We start from the raw sequence: 25,697 nt of genomic DNA, 5'->3' as shown, positions 1-25,697 counted from the left end.
TATTTAAATTTCTTCCTCTGTTGCTCCTGTGTTTTTAATTAGATATTGAGAGTTTTGGTTGCTAACAATTTCCATCCTATTTTTTCCCTAAGTTTTATTTCTCTTTCAAACCATTTTGGAGGGTTCTTTGTTTTGTTTTGTTTTGTATTTGCTTTGCTTTGTTTTTCTTTTTTTTTCTTTTTTTGCTGTTTCATGATGTCTGGAGAATCTTCGGGGTTCTCATTTTCACTGGGTAATTTTAATTAGTTTTCTTTATAGTATAATAGATATTCACAGTGTTTTGAATTCTCTTTCAGGTTTTAGTTTTTTTCATGATCCTGTATATGAGCTAGGTTTTTAATTCAGACTCCCTCTTTTGAACTTTTGGTCTTTAAACTGCTTCTTTTGTATTCTGAGTTACTTCCACCTAGTTTCCTTCCTCAGTATTTTACTTCTCCCACTTCCACTGATACACAGAGTTATGCATACTGTTTGTTCTCAGCCTCTTTGTATTGTGAGGGAAGGAGGATCAACTGGGCCTGGATCTCAGATCTGAGGAAAATGGCCCTATGGACTGACCCCATCTACGTTTTTAACCCTCTTGGCTCAGATATCTTCACTCCTCTGTCCTAGAAAATTCTGCTCTGTATAATGTACTGCAGTCTTCCATTCATTTATCTTCTACTCACTCATCTTTCCATTTATGTGACTGATAAGGATGCATGTCTGTCACCTCTTATTGCTTGAGCAATGGTTCAGATGTAATCACTGAGATGGGGAAAATTAGCCAAGATCCCCAGAGCCAGACTCTGAATTATAAACTTGTAAGTTTGTTTATGTTCCCCACACTTGACATGTGACACAGATTGGGAAGTGTGGGCACTGAGTACTGCTATAAATAATGAAGCTCCCTGATGTTATTTCATAAAGTTTTTATCCTATGCAGTATTCTGATCTTCTTATCTTGTGGGTTCAACTTCATTTACTCTATATTTATCATTAATTTTTCAGCATTTTGGGGGTTGTTGAGGATCACTAAAAGAACCACTCCACCATCTTGCCAATCATATTATTTGGCGATTTAAAAAAATTATTCATAACTTTTTAAAAAAATTATAATCACTTCTGGAAATAACCCTATAACCCCAAAAGTAAACTCTACCTTATAACAAAGTAAAAGAGTCAATGAAAAATACCCAATACATTGAGCATATCTGATGTTGTGTACAACATTCTGCCCTAGTATTTTTCACCTCTGCTGAGAGGAAGAAGATACAACTCATGACGTTTTCCAAGATCATTGTTGGTTTTTCAGTTACTGAGTTCACTTTCATTTTAGCAATATTATTATTTTCATTGTTGCAATCATTTTGTGTGATATTCTTTTGGTTGTACTCTTTTCCTTTTGCATCAGCTTGTACATATCTTCCCATATTTCTTTTAATTCTTCATATTCACTATTTCTTCTCCATAGTAATACTCAGATGGATTTATCACAATTTATTCAATCATTTCCTAATTGATAGGCTACCTACTTTGTTTTTAGGTCTACCACAAAAAAAATGCTACTTTGAATATTCTGGCATATGCTGGACCTTTGTTTCTAACTTTGACTTCTTTGGGAATATCCCCAAGTACTGACTAATTTTGACCACTTCTTAATGGAAGGAGATGTGGACTGGAAGACAGAGCACAAAAGTCTAATCTAAATCACTATACCTTTGGTTCTCAGTTATTCCATCTGACAGGAATCAAAAGAATATGGAATAACAAGTAAAGAAACTGGGAATTGTTTAGAGCTGATATATCAGTTTAGGAACTGTGTGCCCGAGGTACTTCTGGCTTTGGGATATGTGACAATAGATTACAATTGTGAACCTAAAAGTGGATTCTGAAATTTTCTTATACAACATTCCCACATCTGACACTCTGACAATACCTCCTTGTCAAACAAAAATGAGGTCCCATTACTACTTTCCCACCTTTGATTTAATATTCCTATCACCTCATTCCAACATCTGTCACCCATCTCCAGTTTAAAGTGTAGCTTAGACAGATTCTGAAAAATACCTTGTTAGGAGACAGTTGTTAGAAAGAAAGAAAGAAAGAAAGAAAGAAAGAAAGAAAGAAAGAAAGAAAGAAAGAAAGAAAGAAAGAAAGAAAGAAAGAAAGAAAGAAAGAAAGAAAGAAAGAAAGAAAGAAAGAAAGAAAGGAAGAAGGAAGGAAGGAAGGAAGGAAGGAAGGAAGGAAGGAAGAAAGAAAGAAAGAAAGAAAGAAAGAAAGAAAGAAAGAGAAAGAAGGAAGGAAGGAAGGAAGGAAGGAAGGAAGAGAGAGAGAGAGAGAGAGAGAGAGAGAGAGAGAGAGAGGAGGAGGGGGTGATATAATTGCTGATTATACAATACGCAAATTTTTGTTCCTAAATACCATTTTATTTCTACTTAATAGGTTGTTGGGCTTTTTGTTTAATCTCCCTCAACTATTTCATCTATTTTCATATTCTTTGAAAGTGCATGACATAGCATTTCCTCAAAAGAAATAGACATCAGTCATTTGACAATACACACTTGCCATGTTGGGTTTTTTTTTCCTTTAATTAGTGAAGGATGCCAAGTCCTGGTACCATGGCAAGAGCAAAATGTATGCTAGCTCTGCTATTTACTATCATAGAAAAGTCACTTTACCTACTGGGGGTCTTAGTTTCCTTGTCTGTTAAAAAAATAGACTTGAATTCAGTTATTGTTAATGTTTTTTCAAGCTCTGAAGTCTATAAATATGCAGAAAGCAAGAGACATGACTGCTTCATATTTGTATAATCAATCAACAATATTTATTAAGTACCTATTATATTCCAGACACTGTGCTGGCCACTAAGAATTTAAATAATGCCAAATCTATGTCTTATGCCTTTAAGAATAATGTACAAGATCAGTCACTCTTTTCTAGCTCTAGCCTCAATTGTAGGTCATTTTTTTGGTCTTCTTGGTTGATATGTTGAGGAGACACCATTAGTAAGTAGCCAATAGCTAATTGTTTGGCACTGGCAGCCCAAAGCAGCATGGCTGGTGATGATTCATCATTCTTCAGGGCTCCATTCTTTGTTTTCTGTATTGCTGCATTCTATGTTTTCCCCAGTCCTTTTGTAGTCACAGCTGCTTCCTGGTAGTGGTAGGATGAATAAGTAAAAGAAAATGTAATATTTTAAGTGTGGCTTAGCTTACAAAATCATATATTTGCATACTTCTCTTTGACTGAATTTAAAAGAAATCAGAAATGTCCCTTGCTAATAAACAGTTTGTTGGTGAATAAATAAATTATAGAGTGTTAGACCCAGGTTATTAGAAACACATTAAAATTATCATGTCTGATTTTATTTTCTGGGAAGGCTAAATGCACAAAATGTGATAGAATACTGCTATAGAACACAACATCAATAAATTTAGTAGTTGACAGAGTACCTCTTTGAGATTATTATTCATTTTTCTCCTCATTTCAGGCTCATAGTTTAATGACTGCCTTTTGATTATTTTTCAGAAAAGCTGAACATCCAGCACTATAAGGGATATCTGTGTTAAAAGCTCTGCAAAGTTTCCCTCCTCTCTTGCCTTTGCAACGTACTAAAATGGAAGATTAAAGAAGGTAAAACCCATTTCTTTTCTTTTGTCTCTTTTTAATAGGGTGAACTTTTGGGCTCCTTTTAGTTTATCCTTTTGGGTGCATTTTTTTCTGCTTTCCATGATCTAGAAATAAGAATGTTTCCAACTGGCTGTTTTCATGATTAGTGCACTGCTGACTATGTGTTTTTTGTTGACTGAGTTGTTGAAAAGTTTGCAACAGCTCGGTTACCTTTTCAAAAATGGTGTGTATGCATTTAATTCATTTTGTTATCATCACTGTTGTTTCTGAGAAGGGCATTCCAAAGAAATGGTGAACAAAATGGTGGGATACATGTCACTGCAACGAGTTAGATCATTATAGAGCTTAAAAAGATAAAATGTAACTGTGGTGACAGATGAAATAGAATGGAATTCTTATTTGCCTAGATGAATGCAAAGATGGATAGATCAGAGTGAAAGAACAAATACACTCCACAACACTGAGGAAGGGAATGTTACAGCTTGAACCTAGGATAGTAATGACCTTGATCACTGATGTCAGCAGTCAAAGCTTCTGGGCCCATCAGGAGTCCTCTGCGGACTCCACTGCAAAGAGCAATTCACTCAGGACATACTAGGAGTTGAAAGATTCACCAGTGGGTTAATGCTGAGAGCACCCAGTAGGGAGCAGCTGAGAGTCAGAAACAAGTAATCCCTAAAGATAGATAAGATACAGATAGTAGAAGCAAGTAACCTGGAACAGGGAAGGGTTTGGGGCATAGCTTTAATTCATCTATGTAAGTAGATGGTTTAAGTGCAAAATCCAGAAGGAAACTGCCAGACCAACAACCACAGGGGCATCTAAGGAGAGATGTGATCATAAAAATGTGTTTCATCATAACTAGAAGTTAGAAGGCATATTTTGTAGGGAGAAAGTTTATTGAGTTAACCACCATTCAGGGAGCTCAGGAATCTATTGGTGTCCAATAGGATTCAAGCCAGAATCAAGAAGAGCCAGAAACAATGTCACAGTTTGAGCCCAAATCAAAAGGTGGTAGGTTGGCTTGAGCCAAAATTTTATTCTTTCTTTTTGAAGCACAATGACAAGAGCGCTGGCTGAGCATGTAAGTGGCCCTGAAACTGGGAAACTGGGTGGGGCATGTTCAGAAATAAGAAATACAATAGTACAATATAAATACAATACAAAGAAATGCAACAATAAGAAATTACAACAATTAGATCAGTTCTGAGTGGTTCAACTTGCTTAATATTGTTAGAAGACTACTTTTGCTTCTATTTGAGGCAGTGAGGTGTAGTGAATAGAGAAATATCTGTGAAGCCAGGAAGACCTGGGTTCAAGTCCTCCCTGTGATACATACTGGCTGTGTGACCCCGAGCATCCACTTACCTCAGTGCTCTCCAGGGCTTCTTAAACTTTTTCCACTCGAGACTCCTTCAGCACTTCTTAAACCGTGAGTCCAACCCCGCAATTTAAGAAGCGCTGTCTAAGTTGTAGAGATATTGCTGACCTGCATTGGTAGAGGGAGTTTTCTGACTGGGAGTTCTCTATACTGAAGAAACCACAGGTCAGTTCTTATCTACCCTTGTTGCTACTATAGATCTTGCCAATTTTCTCCTAAATAAAATGTTTTCAAAGGGAAAAATGTATCATATCTTTTATAGAAATGAAACAACTGTACACAAATGCTTTATCACCCCCATTATAGTGGCAGCATTGGAAGTAACTATGTGTCTTGCCTAGAATTTATCATGTTGTGTGAGAAAGAGTGACTAACTAGGCTAGTGCATTGTAAATTTGAGATATGATTCAATCCTTTGTATTACTAAGCTTATGAGTCTTTTTAACATGGTCTTATTGTACATGTAACTCACATTTCCAAGGATCTGTATCTGTCTGTAGCTACATGCAACTGCCCTTTGTAGAGGACAGATCTATTCCCACTGGATAGAGAAAGTATTAAAATAGCATCTAACCGAAACCAAAGAAACTGTCACTCTCAAGTAATTGCATAGTTTTGTTGTGTTTCATTCAATTTTGAGTGTAAACTTCAGAAAAAGCCACAACCAGTGAGATGACTTGGAGGTTTGATTTGTTTTTAAATTAATGAATATCAGTGAAACATTGCAATTGCGATTAACCTAGAACTGAAATTTCAAAGAGGGAGGAGATGAGCTGGCAAACCAGTCAAGAAGCTAGAAAAGCTTCATATTAAAAACCCCAGAAAACGGGAGATCAGAGAAGGCAAAGTCATTGAGTGGGTAGAAGGGGTAAAAAAATGAAAGGAGTGCTGAAAAGGATGGGGTGAGGGGGTAGGAAGCACAGTAAGGGATGTGTGGGGAGAAGCAAATGAGGGGAGAAAAGGCAAGCTGAGGGAGGAGAAGAAAGAGCATTATTCTACGGGAAGAAACTATGTATGAATATAGTATGCAATTGGCAAAAAAGTGATTTCTGGGCCCCTCCACCCCCACGCTTCTGAAGCATGCACAAAGATTAAATTATGCCTGGTTTGACTCTCCTTACTTAGATGAGAATTACAACTAATACGTCTTGGAAAGATTTTCTACAATAAGGGTTGAAATGATTAAATTTTGAAAAACCTCAATTAACCAGAAAATTAAACAATGCATCTTCTTCTCTGAACATTCTGATTAATCTAGATTTCACTGTGATTTGTCCAATGGAGAAATAAAAGGAGCACTATTAGGGGCTCTGCTTCTTTGTCCTCTGGATTCCCCAACATACACTTAGCCCTTGGCAAAAAAAAAAATCACATAAAAATGAAATGACTAAATAAAAATAGCAAAGAACTGAAAATGTATAGTTTCTGTTTCCAGGATATTAAATGTCATACAATGAAAACCTTTACAGATGACTTCTGTTTGATAGTCAGCAGAAAGTGAAATCAGAAGTCAAAGAATAAGATTCATTTTTAGAAGAAATAATAATTTTTATAGATTTTAAGTTTTACAAAGCGCTGTCCATATGTTATCTTATTAATCCTCACAACAACTCTATGAGGCAGGTGCTCTTATTATCCCCGTTTTATAGATGAAGAAACAAAGGCACACAGAGGTCAAATGACTTGTCCAGAGTCAGTCACACAGCCAATAAGTGTCTAAGGCGGGATTGGAACTCAGATCTTCCTGACTCCAACTCTATTGTTCTATACACTATATCACCTAGCTGTCTCCAGCTATGATAAGACAATATAGAGAGATACATAGAGAGAATTACAATTATGGATAAAGAAAATATTTTGAGAGCCTAAGAGTCAGAAGCATATTTAAGGAACAAAACAGTGTGCTTAAATATGAAGTATTTGCCTAATAATTTAATATGAAAACTTTCTCACAGGTGTTGGAACAAAAAAATTTTTCTCAAACTAAGGGACCATCACTGAAGAAATGTATCAGAGAGGCCCGAAGTCATAGAAGCATAGATTTAGAATTGTAAGGGAGCTTTTAGAGGTCATTTATTCCAACTTCCTCACTTCACAGAGAAAATCAAAGCCCAGAGAGCTTATGTGACTTGCCTACAGTCATACATGTAGTAACTGCCAAAGAGAAGACTGGATTCCATGACTTCTAACTATGATACCAATTCTCTTTCCATCTATGTCATTGAGCAAAGTACCATAAGGCCACATGTATATGTGCGTATATGTACATATATACACATGTATGCATATATATACACATATATGTATATACACATATACACACATGTATGCACATATATACAGATATTTGTGTCTATATAATTTGGTGGGCAGCTGGGTGGCCCAGTGGATAGGGTGCCAGGTCTGAAGTCAGAAAGACTCATCTTCCCGAGTTCAAATCTGGCATCAAGACCCTTACTAGCTGTGTGATCCAGGGCAAGTTACTTAACCCTGTTTGTCTTGGTTTCCTCATGTATAAAATGAGCTGGTTTCGGGCCACTGATAAGACTCAGTTTAATCAACGTGGACTTCTCATTGGACAGTGTAGTCAGAGCCTCCCTCCCCCTGCTTGCATCAGAAAGAGCAACAGGAGGGAATGACATGACCTCACACTGCATCTCTCATGTGGGGATATGAAAAGGTTAATTGTCTATAGCCCAAATGAAAAACCATGAATGGAAGTTTTTCCACAAATTCCTCATGATTATTGTTATTATCTATGCTAACACAGCTTTAAGAAGTTTTTACCAGAAAATGTTAAGTCCAAATGAATAAGAAATAGCACACGTGTAGATACTTAGCTGAAATAGTAAAGGGGAAAAATCACACAGAATTCTAAACTTATACATTGGTTTTAGTTCTGGGAGAAACCAAGAAACAGGCAAAAAATGGCAAGTGAAATCAGATCAGTTCCTTTCCAAACCATGGGCCTCTGCTTTGAAAAACCTGCTCACCCTCACTCACCTGGATACTACCTCTAGTTTCCTGGATTTCATTAAGTAAAATTTCACCTTATTTTACCTGAAACCAGGATTCAACTTCAATGTTGTTGTTCAGTTGTTTCAGTTTTGTGACCCCTTTTCGGGTTTTCTTGGCAAAGATACTGGAGAGGTTTGACATATCCTTCTCCATCTCATTTTGCAGATTAGGAAACCAAGGAAAACAGCGTGAAGTGACTTGTCCAGGGTCACACAGCTAGTAAGTGTCTGAGGTTAGATTTGAACTGAGAAAGATCAGTCTTCCTGACTCTAGGCCCGGCACTCTATCCACTGTGCCATCTAGCTGCTCATACATGATATGTATGGACTTCCAATAGAACATAAGCTTCTTGCATCAGGTGCACTGTTTTTTTTTTGTCTTCATATCTCTGATGCCTAGCATACTAACCTTTAATAAATTTTCATAGAACTGAATTGAATTAGGACATTTTTCAGTATCCTAGAAACTCCATAGAGAAGAATCATATGTTGAAAACATTTTGTCGCCAAAATGAAAGCAAAATAATCTTTAAAATCCAAACCTAAACAAAGTAGATAAACTAATCAGTAAATAAATATTTGTTAAATGCCTACTTGTATGAATCATTGTATTAGTTTTTGTAGGAATCTAAAGCAAGTAAAACAGAGATAAGGGGGCTTGAAGGATAATTGAATATCCATCAGCAGAGAAGAGGGGGAGAGGAATCCAAAATTAAAAGACTGTCATGAACAAACGTTTAGAGTCAGGAAAATACAAGATGGTTTCAGGGAACAATGAGTATATCAATATGAGTAGAGTGAAAGATCTGTATGGAGAAGTGACAAATGATCATGCAAAAATAGATTGGAAGGTTAAGATGGTGAAGGGAAGGATCTTGGTAGCACCCAGCTCTACTGCCACTCACCTTCTCCACCAAAGTTCTGAAAGGGCACAAGTAAAACAATGATCAATAAAACAAAGTGAAGTGATCAACTTTCTAGAATCTGGGATTATACATGAAAATGGCCAGAAGTTCACAGATGCTTTTGTAAGGGCTAGTGTTGACAGGATCTAGCCCAGACTTGTCAGAAGTGAAGCACGTGACTGAGCCAAGCTCACTTGTTTGTGCGGGTATATATTAATGTTTTTAACACTAAGTAGGTTTTTGTCTATTTCTCCCATAGAAATGAGTTGAAATGAAGAAACATTCTTAACATTTCTTATGTAACATTTTCATTTGTCTAACATTTAAAGCTCCGGAGCCCCCAAAGAATATATCAAAATATATGTCTTATCAAACCACAATATCAGTTTCAGTTTGTATTTTTAAATTTCTCATTGTTATTTAAGACCCTGTCAGGTCTTTGATCAGGAAATCTGCCTTACCAGGTAGTATTTTTCCCCACAGAAGACATAATTAAATAGAACAGTATTGTAGACAGAGAGTAAAAGACAATAGGATGTGTTTGCCAATACATACAAGGTAATTATACCTCAGCGGAGAGGCAAAGCCTTAGCCTTATTATAATGGATTTCCCAATTCCCTGTTTATGTCTGCTGGTAAAAGGTAGCTTGTGGTTGCCAAACCAAAGAGAAGAAATTGAGTGCTTACAATCTGAGATCCAGACATCTAATAGGATCTAGGGATAGCACAGTGACTGATCTCTAACCTTCCCCCTGTTGCATAAATAGGGACTCTGTTACTTTTCATGTCAGCTCAAACTAAAGATGCTCTCTATAAGAAATAAAGAGGCCAATCAGTGGATTAGGCACACAATATACAGTAACAAACAAACATAATAATTTAAGGTTTGATAAAACCAAAGATCAGAGATATGGGGGTACTTACTATTCAACAATAGTTGAGAAAACTGGATAGTAGTCTAGCAAAAACTAAGTACAGACCAACATTGCACACTGCATTCCAATACAAGCTTCAAGTGAATACATGCCTTGGGACACTAAGATGGTATCAAAAACAATATAGAAGAGCAAGAAACACATTATCTTTTGGATTTATAAATAAGGGAATAGTTCTTGGCCAAAGAAGGGATAAAAAGGAAAAAAGAAGATAAAACTGGACAATTCTGATTACATAAAAAGGATTTTATACACACATGTGTACGCACGCACACACACACACAAAACAGTGCATCTAAAATTAGAAGGGAAACAGGTAACTGGGAGAAATTTTTGCAAGGAATTACATCAGTAATGTTCTCATTTCCAAGATATAAAAGAAACTGATTCAAATGAACAAGACTAAAAGATTTCCCTATTGGCAAATAGGGGACAGGAACAGGAAGTTTTCTAGTGAAGAAATCTGACGTATCAAAAGCCATATGAATAATGTCCCAAATCACTAATAATTAGAGATGTGAAAATTAAAGCAAATTTGACATTCTACCTCACACACATCAGATTGGCAAAACTGAGGAAAATGACAAATATTGGAAGGAGAATTCAGTTGGCAAAGTTTTGAATTGGTATAACCTACCTGGAAAGCAATTTGGAACTCTGCTCTTCAAACTAAACTGTGAATACCCTCTGACTCAGTGTGATACCATTACTAGATCAATATACCAAAGAAATCAAATAAGAAGAAAAATACAAATATTTACAAAAACATTTATACATTTTTTGTGGTGGTAAATAACTAGCTGTGCATTGGGGAATGACTGAACAAATTATGATATATGAATATGATGGAATCCCATTGTGCTACAAGAAATTACGAAGGTGATGGTGTCAGAGAGATCCAGGAAGATTTATATGAGTTGACTCAGAGTGAAGAAATTAAAATCAGGAGAGCAATTTATAGAGCAGTAACAATATTGTAAAATCAAACCACTTTGAAAGCCATAAGAATTCTGCTCAGCACAGTGACTATCCATGATTCCAAAGGACTGATGATGAAGCATTTTTGATACCCATCTCCTGGCAGAGGAGGATGAACTTAGGGTACAGAATAAGACATATTTTTGGACATGACCATTATAACAATTTGTTTTACTTGACTATGCATATTGGTCACAAAGATTTTATTTTTGTTTTCCTTTTTTTTCAATGGTGAGGGAAGTGAGAGCAGAGTAAACCATTTTGTTAGCTGAAAATAATGAAATTTAATGAAAAAATAAAAAGAGGCTCTCTGGAAATGTCTCCACATTAATCAAGAATGCAAAACAAAAAGGGAGATTTTATATTTAATAATCATAAGGCTTGAGGGTTTGATCAATGATCCAGGTTTGAGTTATAAAAAGAGTAATTAATTTTAGTTAATTACCTAAATTGTTTCATCCTACTTTTACTTTGTTATTTGATCCCCAATAATTTTTCAATCTACTTCTTGGTTGTTGTTTAAATACAATTTCTCTAAATGCTTAGCCTCACTGGTAACATTATACCCCTGTGTGGCTTTCTGTGCTGGGAACATAAGGGCTTCAAATTTTAATTTAAAGTGCTCTAGCTTGGCCGTATCGAACTTGGCCTCTCATTATCTGAGAAAAGACTGCCTCTTTTCCCAAATGTGCTGAAATCAGAGTCACATAGAGTAATGTGTGTAAGGCCTACTGTGGGCCATACAGATTCAAAGTGTTTTGGGTTTTTTTTAAGTCATTTTATAAAGTTTAACTTATTTTGTCAAGTTCTTTGACTTTTATGCTTTAACACAGTAGCCAAATTGTTTGACTTCAGTGCCTAGTGTATTTTTCCTAGCTAATGTCCTCATGTTTCTAACTCAGTCTCTGAGGAGAAAAAAAAGTAATTGGTCAACCAAATAGTAACCTCTTATTTTCTTTTTTTTTTTTCGTTATTTTTTGGCAATTGGGGTTAAGTGACTTACCCAGTGTCACACAGCTAGTGTCAAGTGTTTGGTCTGAGACTGGATTTGAACTCAGGTCCTCCTGACTTCAGGGCTGGTGCTCTATCCACTCCACCACCTAGCTGCCCCAACACCTCTTATTTTCTAGTATTCTTAAGGTCAAATGTCAGCATAACAACAATGAACACAGATACCAGCCTCATTAGCATGCTTTGTTCTAATAGTTGTACATGGATCTAGATTCTAGAATGTGACAAGTCAGCTCCACAATCTATGATTAGGTTTCTATTGTCCTGCACGTGTCTGATACAATCAGAGTTTCCACATAGCATAAGAAGCCCCATATTCCCAAAGTATGTCTGGCACAGCTGAAGCATAGGGTTTGCAGTTTGCAATATGGATCAGAAGCAGCACTAATTTGCAAATGTTCTATGACTTGTGGATTAGGAGGATAATTCAAAACCAGGCTTATGGCACAATCCTCAACGATTTCACCATCACCCAGCAGTAATATTAGCCTGTCTTATTTTTTGCGAATTGTAGTGGTTCACTGAAAACCAAGGTTCTGTGGATAAGGTCATGAAAACAATACATTCTACTAATTATATTCCACTTTTCACATTCAAGAGACCAAAATGGACCCTCCAGCTTAGTAACTATAATAATAAAAATAATGATAATAATTATTATCATAATAAAGCACTTTAGATTTTGCAAAAAGCTTTGCAGATATTTCATTTAAGCTTCACAACTACCCTGAGAGGTAGGTGTTATTATTATCATCATTTTAAAGATGAGAAATCTGAAGCAAACAGAAATTAAATGACTTGTCAAGAGTCACACAGCTCTAATATATCTGAGGTAGAATTTGAACTTGGGTCTTCTAAGTCTACCTACCACACCACCTAGATGCTCCTGGCTTTAATGACTCAGTGGGAGATGGACGGGTATAGAGAGAGCAGTGGAATTGGAGTTAGAGGGCCCTGCATTCAAGTGCTGGCACTGTAATTTAATAATTGTGTAATTTTGAACAAGTCACATATATTCTCTGGGTCTGTTTCCTATCTGTAAAATTAGGTTGGTGGACTAAATGACCTCTAAGATTATTTAAAGCTTTAAATCTATAAAAATATAATTATTTCCACCTCATCCTTTCATCCAGGCTAATAGGGAAACTGTCTTCCATTCCCTCAAACTTTACTGCTATAGATTCTATTAGCCTGCATTAATTAACACATTCATTCATTCATTCATTCAACAGTTATTAGATGTTATAATGCACGTGCTTCTGTGATTAGTACTTTGGGAGATGCAAAGATAACATTGACTCTGCCTTCAAAGAACTCAACGCATGACTAGACATATATGCAAATGACCATAACACAAATTAGAATTTAGATACATAAGAAAAAGATAAGCATTGTGCCATGAGTTCAGATTTTGGATCCTAAACTCATTTAAGGATGATAACTTGATGTAAATACAACCAAATGGGTGGACTGGGGAAAGCTTCATGGAAGAGATGGCTTTCAAGCTGAATGTTGAGATGAATAAAGTTGGAAAATTTTTCCATTTTCAAGTAATGGCATGAGGTAAGATCCAGGTCCATGAAAGGAGGGAATGTGCTCAGAAGATGAAGTATAGACTATATGGCAGGAATATTATGAAGAAAAGCTTGAAAGTTAGAATAAAGCCAGATTGTGGAGGATTTTGAATTTTAGATATTAGCTTTTTACTATATGACCAAAGTTCAGTCAAAACTCGGGTACATAAAAAGAACATATGTAATACCCTCAGGCAGGGCAAGGAAAGTGAAAGGATGGTCAAAGGATTTTACATGGTCTTTATATGCAGCGCATGAAATAGGGACAACTTGTTTAATTTTCTACAACTGTAGAAGAGTTAAGATAATCCTATTTGAAAATAGTATCAAAGAGTAGTCACATTTGTATTTTAAAGAGAAAATCATTATGTCCCTTTCAACAATCATATCTAGATTGAAAAAGAGCAAATATACATTGGTATTGAATGCTGGGAAAAACAGGAAGTTGGTAGAGGGATTGACACCTGTAATATCAGTCTCACTTAGTTTCCTGTCCCTATACTGCATAGATGAGGAAACTAAGATCCATTGAGGGTAAGTGACTTGCCCAAGGTCATAAAGGAAGTAAGCTTTAGATGTAGGATTTGAATCTAGGTTCTCTACCTCCAGAGCCAGTGTATTGTTCTTCTGTAATATTTGCTTAACCTCTCTCATTTTGGGTCACTTCCCAAGGAAGATCTCCACTTCTCCCAGAAATGTCTGACTCGTCATTGACCACATTTAGGGTTTTGTTGGCAAAAATACTGGAGTGTTTTGCCATTGCCTTCTCCAGCTCATTTCACAGATGAAGAAACTGAAACAAACAGGATTAATTGACTTGCCTAGTATCATGCAGCTAGTAAAGAGTCTTTGGCCATATTTGAACTCAGGCCTTCCTGACTCTAGGCCCACTCTATTCACTATGCCACCTAGCTGCCAGCATGTTATACTATAAGTCAGGCCAAAGATCTTCTATTTCTAATGACTTCACTGACAATCTGTACTCTTCTAATTCATTTAACCTCCATCTCATTTCCTCACCTCTACCACGTGGTTTCTTTTTTATTTGCTTCAAAGGATGCTGTGCAAATTAAATCGGACAGGGTCTACTGATAACATTTTCCCTCATTCAGCTTTCCTACATCCCACTCAACTTTTTCAGGCTGGCTTATCTTTTCAAAGACTCAGACACTAAAGTTATCTCCCACCTATCAGGCTTTCTTTTTCTACTTACTTGGGAGTCATAGGAGGCGGGTGTAAGGCACTTATAAAATAGGAAGTGACATAAAAATGGTTAAGTACTATAATCATATTTTTGATGTGTGAAATATACAGTTACCAGAGATGCATAATCGCCTCTACTGAACAAAAGATATAGAATGCTGTTACTGAATTTAGCACTGTACTTGGGAAAATATTATATAGCTAACAAAAGGAAGGAAAAGCCCCATTAAAAAAAATAAGGTACATATCAAATTCAGAGGGCTTTTGAAAAAACTTCTCCGTGATTTACTTTGACATATGAGCATATTTTAAACGGTCTTTTCCCATGCAGAATGAATTTGCTCTGTGGCATGTTTCTGTTCTTTCTGAATGAATGATTGTAGTTAAATGCCTAAGGTTAAAAAAAAAAAGAATGTACATGAAAACTGATCACAGCCCCTGCTGTACCCTGGCATATGTAACTTGGAAACTCCCTCTTTCAGGACCCACTTTCTTCAGTTGTTCACTTAGTATTGTTAAAAAAAATAACAGTGCCTATTCATATTTTAATTTCTATGTTTTTCTTTCTGTAGCAAATATGCTTTCTTTACAAAGATTCAATTATCCATTATAGAAAATCCATTATACACTGAAAAGCCATTAACACTTTGATTTCCAGTGACTGCATTAGTATATTGGTGCCAATTTTGCTATTTATTACTAATTGACATTTTGTGTTGCTTCACAGATGCTAGTGAGTAAACTTTTCAAGTTGTATTCACCTACTACTATGTCAAAGACTTCCAGCCCTGCTCCCCTCCCCACCCCCACCCCCCAAAAAAAGACTTCCAGTATGCTTAGGGAAAAGAAGGGAAAGATGTCCTTAGTAATTGGCAGCTATGAAAATTTGGTTTTCTTTTTGACTTTTATAATCAGTCAAATCAGAGTTAATGTTCACAAGATCCTGTCAAGACTCTTTGCTTTCCTTCCTTCCCCTTCTCCATCCATTTACCCTTTTTCACTTTCTTTCCTTGCCATCCTTCCTTTTGTTTTTTTTATCAAATTTTCTATTTTTAATGTAAAGAAATCTATTTTCCCCTCCTATGTTCATCTCAGCAGAAAAATAAAATTCCTTGTAACAAATACGCAAATTAAAGAAAAACAAATTCTCTCATTGACCATGTTCATATATGTGTATGTATATGTATATATAATGTCTATATGTGTGTATATGTATATGTGCATATATGTGCATATACATATATACGTGCGTATAGATACATACGTATACATATATCCCATTCTGTACCCCTGAGTTCATCACCTCTCTGTCAGAAAATGGGTATCATGCTTCATCATCTTGTCTTCTGGAATAGTAAGTTTTGTATGGGAAGGATAACAAAGAGGCTCCAAAGGGGGTAGGTGTCTCTGATATGAATACTACTGGGCTACATTTATTATTAGTTCTTTTCAATGTATTAAACAATCCAATATCATGAAAGGTAGGATTATAATATGTAGGATTATGTCTACCACAGAACTTTCAGGACCTAGTATATTCCCCTTAATGTAGCCAGGATAACCATAAATACAGATAAAGATATCTGTATGCATATAGATATAGCTATATATCCATAGATACAGATATATAGATATCTATGCACATACATACATACATATATGTGTGTATGCATCTGTGGGGCATTGTGTAAGAATTCTTCCACTACAATCTTATTCTAATACCTCATCATAGTGTATAGATGATCCTGGATCTTGAACAATAGAATTTAACCTCTAAGAAGCAGTGTGATGAGGTAGAAAGAGCACCAGATTTGAATTCAGAGGATGAGTTCAAATCCTGCCTCTGATAATTCCTACCTATGTGAATCTGAGCAACTCTCTTCAACTTTCTAAACCTCAGTTTCCTTATCTGTCAAATAATGAGATTGGACTTACTGGTCTCTAAAAATCCCTATAATCCTATGATCCTAAGTATAAGCAGGGTGAAGGAAAATTGTATTCTATTGTCTGAGGACCAACCTGGCTATTTGGAGATGTTTGTGACTTGAAGGATGAACACCAGGAAATGAATTTTCATCCACTGCAACTGATGGATCTATTTGGTAATGAGTAAATGTCAGTGAAGACAGAATCCTAATGGATTACCCTATGTATCTTTGAAGAAAGCAGATAGATAGATAGATATACATATATAGAAATGTAGGTAGTTATATAGATATATTTTTCCTATTCTACTTCCAGCTTCTGAAACAACAGTTACTCCTAGAGTTTTTAGTTGGTATGATAACATTCTAGGCACATGTGTGTAAAATTATAAAAGACTTAATATGCAAATATGTGTGCTTAAAATGGGACTGAAAGAACACTGCTGTAAAAATTCTGAAAAACAAAGTTTGGTTGATAAAATTAAATTTGTCTTCTGTGGGTTTTGGTTATTTTCCATTTGATATTTTCTATGGGATATTTCCATTTACCCTTGACTAATAATGCATTCTTAGTCTCTAGTTACTTTTGGAAGGGATCTTTTTCTTACTTTCTATGCTATGAATGGAATATAATTTCTTTCTCAAAAGTTGCTTTGATGTATATTTGCTTTGGGTATAACTTTAAATATAAAGTTATCTGTTTCAACACTACATGTAAGCAGTGTTATAGTAATGACATGTTCCTGTGAGGTTATACAACAGTTCTCTGGCATATCATGCATTCAGACAGAGGAAGAAGCTGTATCTGAATCCAAATTTAAGGAACAGGAGAATGCTTAATACTAGAATAGAAGAGCCTCCAGGAAAAAAAAATGTCAGCTTTTGAACACTGTAAATAGTGTGGTTAAAAATAAATCTCCATTTTCCATTTCTCCACACTATCAAAACAGAACCAAGTATTCTTTATTTAAAAATAATTAAGGAAGTGTTTCAAAAAATCCATGAAACACTATGTGTTTCATTTTTTGTGCAACCTATGACAATATTAACTGCCTTTTTAAAGCATTTTGTAGTCTAGGGCAAATAGATTTTTGTTCTTATGAGATCTCTATTGCTATCCCTGCCCTTCCAGACTAGTATACAAGCTGCTTACCTCAATAGTAGAGAGATTGGCCAGATCTTAAACACATGACTCATTTTTAACCATTGTTTTATTCTGTAGGATTTAGAAGCTATATCTGTATTCCTCACCTTGGCCACGTGCTCTAATTGCCTACCTCCTCCAAAAGAGCTTAGATTGGCCATGGCTATGATTTGTTTGTGTTTGGTTCCTTCTAGACAGTAACATTATAGAAGCTTAGTGGAGGATACAGGAAATTGTTCCCATTAACAGTACCCAAAGGAAAGTGACCAAGATGATGAGTAGACTTCAAATCATGCCATCTGAAATCTAGTTGAAAGAACTAGGAATGTTTAGCCTACAGGGAAAAAAATATGTTTGGGCATAGGGAAAGTTGGTAGCTTCAAGAATTTCAAAGGCTTTCATGTGAAAGAGAGATTAGCTTTTTCCTGACAGAGCTAGGACTGATATCTGGAAGTTTCAGTGAGGCAGCCCCATGACTCAAGGAAAAATTACTTAATAATTAAGGCTTTCCAAAAGCAGAATGGAGTTCTTTGGGAAGTGCTAAATTTACCATCACAAGAGTTCTTATAGTAGAGGCTGAATGATTACTTGCTGGTGACACTGTAGAAGATATTCATGATTCAGGATGGATTCGACAAAATGGGTTCTCAAATAAAGTCTAAGATTCCAGAATTCACTTACAGAAAATATACCCAGTAGGAGGCTTTTAACACCAGCCTGAATTTCCTTAATGAAGTAAAGTTTCCTTAATGAAATGAAAATGAAATAAAGTTCATTGATGAGCTTAACAACTTTTGTCAAGGTTAACTTCCTATTAGTAAGAGCAACTTGAGTGAAGATCCTTATCCAGGGTCAGACAAATTCATACCTTATCAAAGAACTAAACTTGGGAATGGATTTTAACACTGAGACATTACCATTACTGACACTTTTGCCTTACCCTAAGTAAGAACCCTTGGTCCTTTAACGCTATTTTTTTTTTTAACGGATGAAGGCGATACCTGAGTTGCAACTTGGATTTGGCCTTGGGAACTACACAGGGAGAGAACCATCAAAAAAATACACTAAGTTAAGTCAGTGGGGCCCACATAAATAAACTCCAGTTCTCTGGTGGGAAGCTTGTGATGCCTCTGAGACTTAACAGACTTGAAATACACATTATGAAACTAAATAGCCAGGGTACAAGAGGGATCATTTGGTAAAATTCTCTGTTTTAGCTTGCTCACTTAGAACCGTTAGTTTACAAAAAATGTTGCAGTCTACTCAGTGAATTCTCCGGTGTCTAGAAGTCCCCTTACCCTCCCCAAAACAGCCATATCTGGATTCTTCCAGCCCCTTTCCATCTACCCTGCCCTCCCCCACCTACAGTTGTTCATTCCCAGTGACCTAATCATCAGATCCTTTTTCCAATCCAGATCCTCCTTTACTTCTCTTTTGCAATTTACCCTGAGGACCCCTTCCTATCATAGACTTCCTCTCTCTTTGCCTCATTTTGGAGACACCGCAGTCACTTGATTCTCCTTTTAGCTCTCTTTTGCTATATTTCATTCGGTGGCATCCAAATCTTCCTGACCCCATTTAGGGATTTCTTGGCAAAGATACTGGAGTGGTTTGCCTTTTCCTTCTCCAGCTCATTTTTCAGACTTGGAAACAGAGGCAAATAAGGTTAAGTGACTTGTCCAGAGTCACACAGCTAGTAAATGTCTGAGGCTGGATTTGAACTCAGGTTTTCATGCACTCTATCCACTGCTCCATCTAGCTGCTCTTTATCTTTCCACTCCCTCCTCCATCTCCTTTGAAGAGTGTTGATACTCTTCTTGGCCCTAGAAGGTGGGTATTCCTGAAAGTTCTGTCCTTTAGACTCTCTTCTCCCTCTGCATTCTCTGCTGGTGAGCTCATTTATTCGCATGATTTCAATTGCCATCTCTATTCAAATGACTTCACAGTTTATATCTAGTCATAACCTTTTTCTCTGGATTCCAGCCCCACATTTCCATCTGCTTATAAGACATCCCTACCTGTCTGGCCCATTTTCACGTCAAATTCAATATATCCTAAAGCTAATTGGGCTACTGGATAGGCAGAGAAAATTGATGGAGAACATCAATGGTAATCAGGATCATGACATCAGATGAAAAAAATGATGATAGAAAGGATTTATTTGACATTTTCTCATTTTTATTGGTATGACTGCTACCCTTTTAACAGAATAATCCTATCACCTTTGACTTCTTACTAATGCTCTGTCTTGCTTCTCTTCCTAAATGTCTGACTATTACTTCCCCATCTTCATTGTTGGATCATCATACATCTGCCTATTAAATTCAGTTGCCGAGGCTTGGCTTTTCCCCAGCCATCATCTTTCTGTCTTCCAGCCTTCCGGCTTTCGTCTCAGACAAGCACTAAAGCTTTCATCTTGAGAGCCCTGGGCCCTGAACTTCTGATGGTGACATTCAACCATTTGTACTCTAGCCCAGACTCAGTCCACTGCTACTCTTTGGCCATGTTCACACTATGACCTCCCTCCCTAGCTCTCTACTTCATTGCTGCCCTAGTTCTTGGAACTGTCACAAATCTATCACTTCTATTCTGAGAAAGGACAAATGAGTCTCTCTCTCTCTATTATTTTCTATTATTCACTATCCCTGAGATTTCCCTGGCCAAAAAATACCTTTCTGGCCACTACTTGTCTATCGTATTGTCTTCTTCTATTAGAATGCAAACTCTTTGAGGGCAGGGATCACCTTTAGATCTATGTTTCTATCTCCTGGCATTTAGCATAGTGGCCACAATAACACTCCAAACATTCAATTTTTTTCTGCCTGATACTCAAAGACTTTTAAAATTCAAGAATCACAGAAGCTTGTATATAACCACAGTTGTAACCACAGAGACCAAGTCCAAAACGTACCTTAAAAAAAGATGCACTCAGGGGGCAGCTACGTGGCACAGTGGATAGAGCTCTGGCCTTGGAGTCAGGAGGACCTGAGTTCAAATCTGATCTCAGACACTTGACACTTACTAGCTGTGTGACCCTGGGCAAGTCAGTTAACCCAGATTGCCTCACCAAAGGAAAAAAAAAAGCAAAGAAAGATGTACTCTATGCATCAACCAAACTGAACTATCTCTCCTCTGAACATTCCCTGCATATCCCTACCTCTATGCCTTTCCTCAAGCCATCCTTATGCCTAGAATATCCTAACCCCCTCCCCCTTTCAAGTTGAATGTCTACCCTTCCTCATACTCCCAACTCAAAGGCCACTTTCTCCATGAAGTCTTTGCTGATGTGCCTTGTGGTAACAGCATTCCCATTTGGACCTCACATTCCCTTGCACCTCCCTTGCCCACCCCACTGGACAAACAAAAACAACAAAATTCTTATAGGAAGTATGCAGATTCAAGAAAAACATTCTCCCATTGACCATGCACATAATAAGACAATAAATGTTTGTTGTGTTGGACTAAAGTTCACTTTCTCTTATAGTGTGACCCTGGCTACATCATTTACCCTCTGCTTGTTTCAGCTTCCCCATCTGTAAAACAGGGATAATAGCAACTACACCAAGAATTGTTGTGAGGATCAAATGAGATAATATTTATGAAGTGTTTAGCATGGGGGCTGGCATACAGTAGGTGCTATATGAATGTTAGCTGTTGTTGTTTTCTAATATATGACTCTAATATATGACTTATAAATCAATTAGACTAGTGGACAGAGCAAAAAAAAAAATATGGTAGTTAAGAAGACCTGAGTTCAAATCCTGACCCAAATATTTACTAACAGTATGACCTAGGACAATTCACTTAATCTCTTCCAACCTCAGGTTACTAATATGTAAAATGAGGATAATACTAGCACTCACTAAGTTGTTGTAAAGACCAAATAAGCTCATATGTATAAAGTTCTTCTCAAGCCTTAAAATGTTACACAAATGTTATTTTTATTAATATATATTATTCTAATGAAATCTAATTCATAGCGCCTTCTCATACATAGTGGGCATTTAATAAATACTTGTTGGATTGGATCAAATCTCACTTGTACCACTTCACCCAACTAGACTTTAAGCCCTATGTACTCAGGAACAAAAGTTAACTTCAGTCATGTGTCACTCCCCTTCCAGACACCAAAGAGTAGTTTCTGGACTGCAGGAACTAAATAAATGCAGGTTAAATTAAATTGATTTCAGTTCAGTTGAAGGAGAGTCAGTCAACCTGGGTTCTATTCCCATTATCCATTGCCTTATCTACTATTCCCATTATCTGATTGTGTTACTCTAGACCAGGGGTGGGAAACCTGTAGCCTCAAAGCTACATGTGGCCTTTGATAAGGGCTGAACTTGAGAACTAGAAGGCCATATATGACCTCGAAGCCACAGGTTCCCCACCCCTGTTTTAGACAAATCACTTCATATGTTTGGAACTTAGTTTCCTTCTCTGTAAAATAGTGGGGAGTTGGGGGAAAGGTTGGATTAGGTAATCTCTGAGATCTGTTCCTACTCTAATATGCCTGTTCTTCTTTGGGCTGGAAGATTGGAGATGTAACCTAATCCACTTGGAAATAGCCCAAAGTAGCCCCACCACACTGTACTTATTCCTCTTTTCTTTCCCTTCACTTTCTTTGGTGTTACTGAGGATAAGAGGTGGAGGAAGAGATTTTTAAAGAAATCCAGAAGTAGAAACTTGTTCCGTACATCATACTAGCAACTCATCTATAACTTGTAGTCTTAGCTTTTAACCTCTGTAATATAGTTATTCATTATTCCAATCCAATCTGTTGAGTAATACTGAATCTTTCACGTGGTAGCCTTCAATAAGGTTTTAATTGGTTTAAATTGGCTTTCACTTTTTTTGTACCTCCCTAATGCATTTATATTTTATTATTTATTTTATGTTTGTCTTATATTTAATATATATATATATATGAATGTTATATTTTATCTGTGTATGTGACTCAGAAAGGCAACATGAAATGGTGAATACAGAACTGGCCTTAGAACTTGTAAGACTTGGGTGCAAATCCTACCTCTGACACATGCTATCTGTTTGACCCTAAGTAAGTCACTTAACTTCTCTGTGCTCTCCAGCACTTCTTTAACTATGAGTTACAATTCCAAATGGGGTTGCAAAAAAAATTGACAACAATAGAAGGTTTCTGAACACACAACAACCAAAAATTAATTAAAAATCAACTATGTAATGCATCTGAGGTGTTTCTGGCAGCACTTGCCCATGTTGCATTGTGCAACTTCACTGCAGTCTTGGTTCTGAACACAAAGCATGCGCACTTTATACTATGCATGCCCCCATGCCATACAATGCCAACTAATGCTGCCAAAACATGAAAAGGGGTTGCAAATAGAAAAAAATTTAAGAAGCCCTGCTCTAGGCAACTCTCAGAGACTATAAAAGTTGTAGATGAGACTTGAATTAGTGAAAAGAATTTCTTCATCTGGGAGCTCCTTATGCCAATTAAGTCCCAGGTCCCTAGTTATATGGCTTATAGTTGTCTGGGACACTGAGGAGTTAAGTGACTTGTCCAGGTTAATACAGTAGTATATGTCAGATGAAGGACTTGCATCCAGGTCTTCTTGACACCATGACCACTCTGTCTACTACCCTAGGCTGTCTCAGTTGTAACCATCTTACTTGGAAAACAATCCCAGGATTACCTTGCCCCTTGTTTGGAGACCTAGACTCTCTCTCATCCTCATGCTAGTGCTCAATTTACAAATCAGATTTGATTTTCAACTCTTAGAACTTTCTGTGATTCACCCACAAAATTAAGCTGGAGGCAATGGTTATGGAAATTTGACTGTGATATGTGATTCACTCATAGCCTTTTCATATTGGTTTTCTGTCACAGCCTGGATTAAATACCTGACCTTTATTCTTGGAGTGCTCCTTTCACAATGAAGACAAGAATCTCCTCTGGCTATTCATCCAATCAATTATGGTATTTGATGACCTGTAACAATTTAATTGGGAAGTTTGATAATAGTGGCACTTTGAAGATATTTTTGACAATTATTAAGATAAATGCCAGAAAAACTAGTAGTCTCATTTTGTCATTCTTCTCCAAAGACATGAATGTTTAAAGATCTCTTGATAAATAGTATTATAATTGCCTGTCATTAGTTTACATCTTGGTAAACATGCTTTTTCACTGGAATGAATATGTTTGAAGGAATCCTTCATTTAAAGGATAAGCTATAATTAATTTTTTAAAATTCATCCAGTCTCCCCTCCCCACACACATACATACATACATGCTATTCAATGATTCCTCCCACTCCCACCCCTTTTTTTTAATAGCCTTTTTACCTCAAGGAAACACTTAAAATTCAGAGCCATTAAATCAAATAAAGAATGGGTGTGTGTCATGAATTTTCCTAAGTGAAAACATTAGTATAGACAAATGATGGCTCATTTCCTAGGAAATCTCATTGAAAGCACAATTTGCTATTGGTGTTTCTAAATTGCAATAGAATTAGAAAAAATGTTCTTTGAAATAATGATCCAGGTCCTTCCAGATGAGTCTATTTCTTCCTGGATAGATGAGGTAGCAGGGATGCAGAGCAAGAAAGCAGGACTTGTTTTCAGGCACCCTTGCTTATAGTTATAGTTCTACTAAGTACTGCAGTGTGGCCTTCAACAATTTAATTAAGTTCTCTATACTTCAATTTCCTTATCTGTTAAATTAGGATAATAATACCTTCAGCCACCTAGAAGGGTTGCTGTGAGGACAGGAATAATAATAATAATAACAACTAATAATATAGTACTTTAAGGTTTGAAAAGTGCTTCACAAAAGTTGTTGAATTTGAGCTTCTTAGAACCCCCTGGGAAGTCGATATTGCAGGTATCATTAGTTATCCCATTTTACAGATGAAAAAACTGAGGGACAGGCAAGTTAATTCACACAGTGTCAGAAACCTAAAATGACAAGTCATTTTCCTCCAAGGTTCCCATCATTTCCATATCCCCAGACCTTCCAGAATTTTCTTTTAATCAGAATTTGAATACAGAGTAGAAATTGAATAGCAGAATCACAGTACCTCTAAGATGGAAAAGAAATTCAGGAATCATCTCATAAAACTGGTAGCTGACCAAGAATCCTTTCTCACTAGCAATGAGCCCACTTTGCTCAAAGACCCCTCAATGAACAGGTACTTTTGGATTATTCTAACCATTTAGAAGGTTTTGGTTTGGGGTTTTCTCTACTTATTGTAGATGTCTACTTATTGTACCTAGTTCTTCCCTCTGGGACCAGGCAAAATAAATCTATTGCCTTTTTCACATGACATCACTTCAAATACTTGAAGAACACTATCACACTCCTCTTTGTTTCCTTTCCTCCTGGATAAACATCCCAGCTTCCTTAAATCCATCCTCAGATGGCATGAACTGAAGGGCTTTTGCCATCTTAGTTGCACTCCTCTGTGTCATATGTAGCTTAGCAGAGGCCCAGAACTGAACCCAGTACTACAGGTATGTTCTTACCAAAGCAGAATATTGTGGAGCTGTCATCCCTAGATTTGGGGGCGTTAAGTTCTTCTCTGCCAATCTTATCTGTGTCCATAGACCCTTGAATCTTAAAGTGATAGGTGGCAGTGGTGGTCTGAACTCTTGCCTCTCACTAGTTTGACATGGAAACATGTATGACTACCAATTCTAAATTCACCTAGCTCCTATCATCTCCTTCTTATTCCCACTGATAATGTTAGATATTTTGTCAAATTTTTGATAAAATTTAGTAACCATGTCAGAAAAGGAAATAAGGTCTTTCTGATGTGCCCTATTCTTGAAGAAATCATGCTGGCCGTTTTAATCATGACTTCTTTTTCCACATGTTCAATATCCATAATGTAAAGAGTTTCTTCAGTTTTGCCAAAAGCCAAATCAAGCTCCCTAGCTTACCATTTGAAGGTGTCCTTTTTTTCCCACCCTTTTTGGAAACTCAGGAAAACATCTGTCCATCTTCAGTTTAGTAGCATTTCTCCCAGTCTCCA

General features: G+C 36.6%; 1 protein-coding gene across 4 annotated transcripts in view; it reads left to right on the top strand.

The window, feature by feature from the left end:
• The window catches only part of DLGAP1 (DLG associated protein 1), a 1,123,488-nt gene that overhangs the window by 412,975 nt on the left and 684,816 nt on the right, over window positions 1-25,697 (top strand). For all 4 annotated transcript variants that reach the window (XM_078153489.1, XM_078153491.1, XM_078153488.1 and 1 more), the window contains exon 3: window positions 3,511-3,615. The gene's annotated coding sequence lies outside the window, so the exon portion shown is untranslated. The remainder of the gene's footprint in view (window positions 1-3,510; window positions 3,616-25,697) is intronic.

This window comes from Phascolarctos cinereus, unplaced genomic scaffold (genome assembly GCF_003287225.1).
Source record: "Phascolarctos cinereus isolate Bilbo 61053 unplaced genomic scaffold, phaCin_HiC Scaffold_4;HRSCAF=312, whole genome shotgun sequence".
In the NCBI taxonomy this organism is placed as follows: Eukaryota; Metazoa; Chordata; class Mammalia; order Diprotodontia; family Phascolarctidae; genus Phascolarctos; species Phascolarctos cinereus.
Note: the sequence above shows the minus strand (reverse complement) of the source record. Positions and strands in the feature narration are given on the sequence as shown.